Source organism: Ixodes scapularis, unplaced genomic scaffold (genome assembly GCF_016920785.2).
Source record: "Ixodes scapularis isolate PalLabHiFi unplaced genomic scaffold, ASM1692078v2 PGA_scaffold1__304_contigs__length_218370807, whole genome shotgun sequence".
NCBI lineage: Eukaryota > Metazoa > Arthropoda > Arachnida > Ixodida > Ixodidae > Ixodes > Ixodes scapularis.
The window spans coordinates 91,789,571-91,797,615 of NW_024609846.1; the positions used below are offsets into that span (position 1 = coordinate 91,789,571).

Sequence of the window (8,045 nt, forward strand, 5' to 3'; positions counted from 1 at the left end):
TGCAAAGCTTTGACCATGCCAGCACTGCATGTGTGACCAAAAATGTGTATACATCAGCAGCCCTTACCTATAGACTAGCTGTCTGTTCACCGAGTTACAACATAAAGTTTCATTAAATCTGATCATTCTTGTTTTATTGTTTGTGTCTTGGATTTATTTACCATTTTAGTTTGTCTCAGACGTCACATGAGAGGCAAATCTGCTGTGAGCAAAACACATCTGCTAGAGCTGTGTGTGTACTGATGTAGCATTTCCTTTCTGTTAGTACTTGATAGAAATCTTGGGCTCAGTAAGTTTGTTATACAGTTATGGTTACTGGAGTAATGGCTTCCACTGACTGATGTTCAAAAGGTCGGACTAGATTTCACAAATTTTCGACGCACTAACATGTTTTAAGGGCCCGTCATTGCTGCCACAATTTGTTGTTTCGTTTTGGATCTGCCTTAAAACACCAAACAATAAAAAATAACCAGTCCACTTAGCTGGGATGCCATTTCAGATAAAACAGTACCAATCGTTTCTGAAACATTGTTTTATATAAAGCAGGTCATGGCCTGTTGTCCCAGGTATTTTTGCACTTGCCTTGTTGACCATTCTAAGGTGCCGTTATATAGAGATCACATAAAAAACAAGGAAGTTGCAAGGAAAGCAGTTCTGCTGCAACTATGTTTCTGATGATGTGGCTTTTTTTTTTTTTTTTTTTTGTTAGCTCAATGTATTATGAAATGAGGTCACAGTGCATCGCAAAAGGAATGACTTGGGAAGAAGCCTTCTAGAATGGCAGTCTAATTTTCACAAAGAGCCCTAGCTTCTGCAGGGCACTGGTGAAGCTAGGTCTGGTCTCTTAGTGAAACGTTAGCACTGGTCTCTTAGTGAAACGTCAGCTGCCGCTGAGAATTCTAAAATGCTAAATTTCAAGTCGCTCTTCACGTGCGCAATGTGCTGCGAGCTCTTGATTTCTGGTGACGCTGTGCTATTAGAAAGCGAATACCACAGCACCAAAAAACTTCTGTGCAGCATAACTGCTTTCTTTACAGCTTCCTTGCTTTTTTATTTTGTCTGAAACCTTAGAATGGTCTATAAGAAGGCAGGTGCACAAATATGTGGGACAACAGAAGCCCCTTACCTGCTTTATATGAAACAGTGTTTCGGAAGCAGCTAGCTTCTTCTATCTGTACCAGTGTTCCAGATATAAACATATGAAACAGCGTTTCACATAGGTCTCCCATTTATATGAGGGACAACTTTCCATATCCCATTATGTGGAGCACTGTTCCGCAAAACACCTCGGAAGTCTACCTGAAATAGTGTTCCACATATTCTCAAGATATCTGGAACAGTGTTCCAGGGAGGTAAGTGGAAAATTTTTGCAATAATTTTCCACTTATAGCCGGAACCCAAGTGGAACGGTGTTAAGAGTGTAGCGCGGAACGCGCGTCTTTCATTGGCCGGAGTGCGGGAACTCTATATATGCAACCAATCCGCGTAGGTTGAGCTACGCCACGTTTGCTACGCTCAACATCGAGTGTAACTGAGCTTTGGCGGTTTGCTAAAAGTCGCTATCGTCACGCAGCCATCGTTGTCATTATATCGACTGCCATCTAAATAAACCAATGTCACAATCCAGTATCGTTACACCGCCGCTGCCGCAATGCTTCGAATGAACTTTACTTTACCATTTTTTACCACCTGAGACTGGGTGGAAGGAACACGACGGTAACCGGACAAAAGCTCACCGGACAAAAGCTCACCGGACAGAAGCTCACCGGACAAAAGCTCACCGGACAAAAGCTCACCCGTTTCTTCACAGACCCGGACAAAAGCTCACCTCCCTATTGAAAATTCCATCAAGCTACGTAATTTGGGACACTGACTGCCAGTCAGCAGCCTTGGTGGAACGTGATGGACCATCAGACGTCATCTGATGGTCCATCAGATGACGTCTGACTGCCACTGCCAAGGGATTTTATCAACAAGGGCAGCATTTATATAACAGTAAAGCTATACGCACTCATAAATATCGCCAAATGCCTCGATAAAACAAAATGTACGAGAAAAAAAAAAATCAGGACCACCGCGCATCGATTTCGCGACCACATGTGTACAAATCGGACACTTTAACCCCTATGCTACGCCACCGTTGCAGAAACTCGATTTGACTATTCGTTTTATACGAGATGCTTCGGCTGCAAATGCAGTTAAGCCGTCAGCATGTTATGCAAAGCACTCGCACATCACTCGCCGTACTTCAGTTCTACTCACCTGCCATGTAGAGTACTTTCGCGTCGTAGAGCGATCCTTTTGTTCGCGCGTCACCGGGCCAGTAGACCTGGTACACCTTGTCGTCTTCAACTACACCGCTAAAGTCGCTTATATCGTCGGAACACACAACAGGCTGGGTCTTGTCGAGTAGAAATTCTACTAAAACATAAGACATTGTAGAGCCCGGGCAGGATCGACAGGTTGGAGCAAGCGGGCAAACAAAACGAGTCGAGAGCGATCGTTCATGAAAGCTCGGCGAAGCCTCTATGGGCGAAGCGAAGTGCGAAGTGTCGTCACTGTAGTGTCGTGTGTCGTGATCGGCGCTTCGGCGGGCTTCTGATCAAGGTTGTCGGTCGGTTGCGTGTCATATCTCTAACGTCAGCGGTTTTAAGGGCTCACGTCCCGAAATCGTTTTTTCGTGCATGGATTACTTTTCGTATTCATAGATTTGACGAAATAGTGGTATCCGAACGAACTTTACGTGCTTTGACCGTACGTCTGTCTGCACGTCAAAGCTTTCTGACGTACAGTCAGAGACAATCGATGTACAGTCAGAATCGCCACCAAGACATCCTGATGGCATTTCGCGGCGGCCGAGTGCCACCAGTAAACCATCAGAAAGCCGACAAGCGGGGTCTGACTGGAGTTTGACTGTCGGTCAGAGTAACTTGTTGGCCAATCAGACATGCTTGATGGAACGTCGACCAGACTCGCCGGTGGCCGGGACATTAAAACGTGGTTTATTGGCAAGCGCTCTCTTTTTACCTCCCGCGCCGGTGACGTATGTCCGGCACGGGCATGCGCTGGAACGCGCCGCTCCTGGTTGCGGTGACGCAGCCGTACGGCGATACAGCATCCCCTCCACCCTATAAGTTCAAACGGTCCGGCGGCTTCCGCAGGCGCGTAGAGCGCCTGAGAGGAACCGGGTCTGCTGTGGGCGTCACCTCGGGATCGCCGTTGGTGGCGACCTCTCTTTCGTCGGTGCTGGGCGGCCTTGCTCCCACCTCCGACCGGCCGGCGACTCGACGTACCTTGTCAGCGCCTTCCGGGGACCCTGAAGCGTCTCGAGGTCGCAGCTGGTCCAGGTGCCGTCTCTGTTGGCCGTCCGGTGTGCGTAGCGTGACCATGCGCCGACCCTCACTGGAGACCACAGTCCCCGGTAGCCATCTCCGCCTCGGCTGGAACTGGCGTGACCAGACCGGCATTCCTGGCGAAAATGGCGGTGGTGTCGTGGCCGGGGCTTGCGGCTCGACCACGCTGTGCTGCGCTTCCTCGCCCCTCGAGAAGAAGCCGGTTAGCCTTGTCCTGGGCCTGAAGCCTAACAACAACTCGGCTGGCGACTTGCCCTCTTTCATAGGGGTAGATCTGTAACGACACAAGAACCTGGAAATACGATCTTGCAACGAGCCTTCCCTGTTCTTCTTTAGCCCCTCCTTGATCGTGCGTACTGCCCGTTCGGCTAACCCGTTCGACTGAGGGTGGTAGGGCGCAGTGGTGAAATGACGTATATGGTTCCCTTGTGCCATCGTGCCATCGCTGCACTTGAAAATTTCGGCCCATTATCGGAAACCACTGTTTGTGGCACTCCGAAACGCGCAAACAGTCCTCGGAGCACTCCAATTGTAGTCTCGGCCGAAGCTGTTTTGAGTGGTATGGCTTCAATCCACTTTGTTTCCGAGTCCACCAGTACTAGAACCATGTACCCTTCCAGTGGCCCCGCGAAATCCAAGTGCAAACGGGACCACCGTTGGTGGGTCTCCGGTCACTTGGAAGGAACCTGTGCCGCGGGCATCGTCCAACACTGTATACATGGCGAGCAGTTATTTACCAGCTTTTCGATATCTTTGTCTAGACCAGGATACCAATAGAGGGAGCGAGCCAGACGCTTCATCGCAGTCATTCCCGGGTGGGTATCATGCAGTTCCGTCAGCATGAACGCTCGCGCAGCTTCCGGTAGAACTACGCGATGCCCCCAGTAAACCAGGTCGTGGCTCACTGTGAGTTCATACCTGCGGCTCAAGTACGGTAGGAACTGGTGCTGCTCCGGGCGCAGGTGCGACGGCCATCCGGCGTAAATCCAGGCTTTTACTTGGCGAAGCAGGCTGTCCCGCGTAGTCAGGGTGACCATCTGCTGGGCGGACATAGGTTGGTCGTCCCACCCCCGCGTGTACAGCACATATTCAGTGATCACTTCACTGCTGCCCTCCTCCTGCGCCGGCAACGGGAGACGACTAAGAGCGTCTGCATTCCCATTGTGGTTTCCTTTTCGGTACTCGAGATCGTACTGGTAGGCTGCGAGTAGTAACGCCCAACGCTGTACTCTAGCCGCCGCCATTTGTGGAATTGCTCTTTCAGGGTGGAACAGCGCTGTCAGCGGCTTGTGGTCTGTGACGAGCGTAAAGCGGTTGCCGAACAGATAATCTCGAAACTTGGTAACTCCAAAAACCAGCGCCAACGCCTTCTTCTCGAGCTGTGAATAATTACGCTCTGCCTTCGTCAGCGTCCTCGACCGGAACGCTATGGGGTAGTCTTTCCCATGCATGCGATGTGACAACACTGCACCCAAGCCGTCTGGCGACGCGTCGCATTCTAGCCGTAACTGTTGCCGGGGGTTGTAGTGAACCAGGAACTTAGCTTCGGCCATAGCCTGCTTAGTCTTCCGGAAAGCCCTTTCCGGATCCCCGTCCCACTGCCATTGCGCTCCTTTTGCCAATAATCTATACAAAGGGGCCAAGGTGGTTGACAAGTTGGGCAAATATTTGGCGTAATAGGTGACAAACCCAAGAAAAGACTTGAGCTGGCTTACCGAGGTCGGTCTTGGAGCTTCGGTCACTGCCTCGAGGTTGGTCCGCTCCGGATGAAGCTTCCTGGGGCCGCTGCCCGTTGTCCGCAAGATCACCATGAGTGTACAGTACGGACAGACGCAGGTGCGCAGCTCGTTGATTGTGGTGAACTGCCCAGGGCCGCTGCTTTGCGGTAGGAATACGCTGCGGGCGTTTTACGACGTAGGGGCACCGCTTCTAGAAACTGGGACACCGCTTGGGGTGAGCATGGTGCAGGCCGGCGCAGAGGGGCAGGACCTACTGGAAGAATTTGCAGACGTTTTCGAAGAGAAGCTGGGGTGCTGCCAGGGCCCGCCAGTAAAGCTGTACAGGAAGGAAGATGCGCGACCCCGTTTTTGTAAGGCGAGGCCGGTGCCCTACGCGCTTCGCGACAAGGTGTCGGCGGAAATCAACCGCCTGGAGAAGGACGGCGTGCTCTCGCCGGTCAGCGTGTCGGAATGGGCTACACCTGTTGTTCCGGTGGCAAAAAAAAACGGCGAGATACGACTGTGCGGGGATTTTAAGTTGACGGTAAATCCAGCTACACACCTGGAGCGATACCCCTTGCCTAAAATTGACGACATTTTTGCGGCGTTATATGAGGGGGAACTCTTCACCACGCTGGACTTACGCAACGCGTACAATCAGCTTCCTCTTGACGAAGAGGCTCGAAAGATGACTGTGCTGAACACGCACCAAGGCTTGTACTGTTACAATCGTCTGGCCTTCGGCATTGCGTCAGCACCGGCTCTGTTTCAATGGCGCATCGAGTCCCTCCTGCAAGGGCTCCCAAGGGTGCAAGTCTACTTGGATGACATCGTCATCGCAGAAAAGAAACACGACACGTCGACACTCCGGCAGGTGCTGCAGCGGCTACGGGAAAACGGCCTGAAGTTAAACCGAGCGAAGTGCCGTATCCGGGAGAAGCAAGTGTCCTTTTTGGGCCACAGAATCGATGCCCAAGGTCTTCATCCGGAGCGGACCAACCTCGAGGCAGTGACCGAAGCTCCAAGACCGACCTCGGTAAGCCAGCTCAAGTCTTTCCTTGGGTTTGTCACCTATTAAGCCAAATTTTTGCCCAACTTGTCAACCACCTTGGCTCCTTTGTATAGATTATTGGCAAAAGGAGCGCAATGGCAGTGGGACGGGGATCAGGAAAGGGCTTTCCGGAAGACTAAGCAGGCTATGGCCAAAGCTAAGTTCCTGGTTCACTACAACCCCCGGCAACAGTTACGGCTAGAATGCGACGCGTCGCCAGACGGCTTGGGTGCAGTGTTGTCACATCGCATGCATGGGAAAGACTACCCCATAGCGTTCCGGTCGAGAACGCTGACGAAGGCAGAGCGTAATTATTCACAGCTCGAGAAGGAGGCGTTGGCGCTGGTTTTTGGAGTTACCAAGTTTCGAGATTATCTGTTCGGCAACCGCTTTACGCTCGTCACAGACCACAAGCCGCTGACAGCGCTGTTCCACCCTGAAAGAGCAATTCCACAAATGGCGGCGGCTAGAGTACAGCGTTGGGCGTTACTACTCGCAGCCTACCAGTACGATCTCGAGTACCGAAAAGGAAACCACAATGGGAATGCAGACGCTCTTAGTCGTCTCCCGTTGCCGGCACAGGAGGAGGGCAGCAGTGAAGTGCTCACTGAATATGTGCTGTACACGCGGGGGTGGGACGACCAACCTATGTCCGCCCAGCAGATGGCCACCCTGACTACGCGGGACAGCCTGCTTCGCCAAGTAAAAGCCTGGATTTACGCCGGATGGCCGTCGCACCTGCGCCCGGAGCAGCACCAGTTCCTACCGTACTTCAGCCGCAGGTATGAACTCACAGTGAGCCACGACCTGGCTTACTGGGGGCATCGCGTAGTTCTACCGGAAGCTGCGCGAGCGTTCATGCTGACGGAACTGCATGATACCCACCCGGGAATGACTGCGATGAAGCGTCTGGCTCGCTCCCTCTATTGGTATCCTGGTCTAGACAAAGATATCGAAAAGCTGGTAAATAACTGCTCGACATGTATACAGTGTTGGACGATGCCCGCGGCACAGGTTCCTTCCAAGTGGCCGGAGACCCACCAACGGTGGTCCCGTTTGCACTTGGATTTCGCGGGGCCACTGGAAGGGTACATGGTTCTAGTACTAGTGGACTCGGAAACAAAGTGGATTGAAGCCATACCACTCAAAACAGCTTCGGCCGAGACTACAATTGGAGTGCTCCGAGAACTGTTTGCGCGTTTCGGAGTGCCACGAACAGTGGTTTCCGATAATGGGCCGCAATTTTCAAGTGCAGCGATGGCACGATTTTTACAAGGGAACCATATACGTCATTTCACCACTGCGCCCTACCACCCTCAGTCGAACGGGTTAGCCGAACGGGCAGTACGCACGATCAAGGAGGGGCTAAAGAAGAACAGGGAAGGCTCGTTGCAAGATCGTATTTCCAGGTTCTTGTGTCGTTACAGATCTACCCCTATGAAAGAGGGCAAGTCGCCAGCCGAGTTGTTGTTAGGCTTCAGGCCCAGGACAAGACTAACCGGCTTCTTCTCGAGGGGCGAGGAAGCGCAGCACAGCGTGGTCGAGCCGCAAGCCCCGGCCACGACACCACCGCCATTTTCGCCAGGAATGCCGGTCTGGTCACGCCAGTTCCAGCCGAGGCGGAGATGGCTACCGGGGACTGTGGTCTCCAGTGAGGGTCGGCGCATGGTCACGCTACGCACACCGGACGGCCAACAGAGACGGCACCTGGACCAGCTGCGACCTCGAGACGCTTCAGGGTCCCCGGAAGGCGCTGACAAGGCACGTCGAGTCGCCGGCCGGTCGGAGGTGGGAGCAAGGCCGCCCAGCACCGAAGAAAGAGAGGTCGCCACCAACGGCGATCCCGAGGTGACGCCCACAGCAGACCCGGTTCCTCTCAGGCGCTCTACGCGCCTGCGGAAGCCGCCGGACCTTTTGAACTTA

The 8,045-nt window shown here is 52.8% G+C and overlaps 1 long non-coding RNA gene across 1 annotated transcript; it reads left to right on the forward strand.

Annotated features, from left to right (window-relative positions):
* Positions 1-6,000: 6,000 nt before the first annotated feature.
* Positions 6,001-7,615, forward strand: LOC121835957. Its single transcript, XR_006077729.1, has 3 exons — positions 6,001-6,107; positions 6,705-6,904; positions 7,550-7,615. It is a non-coding gene; the product is annotated as an uncharacterized LOC121835957 (long non-coding RNA).
* Positions 7,616-8,045: the final 430 nt, after the last annotated feature.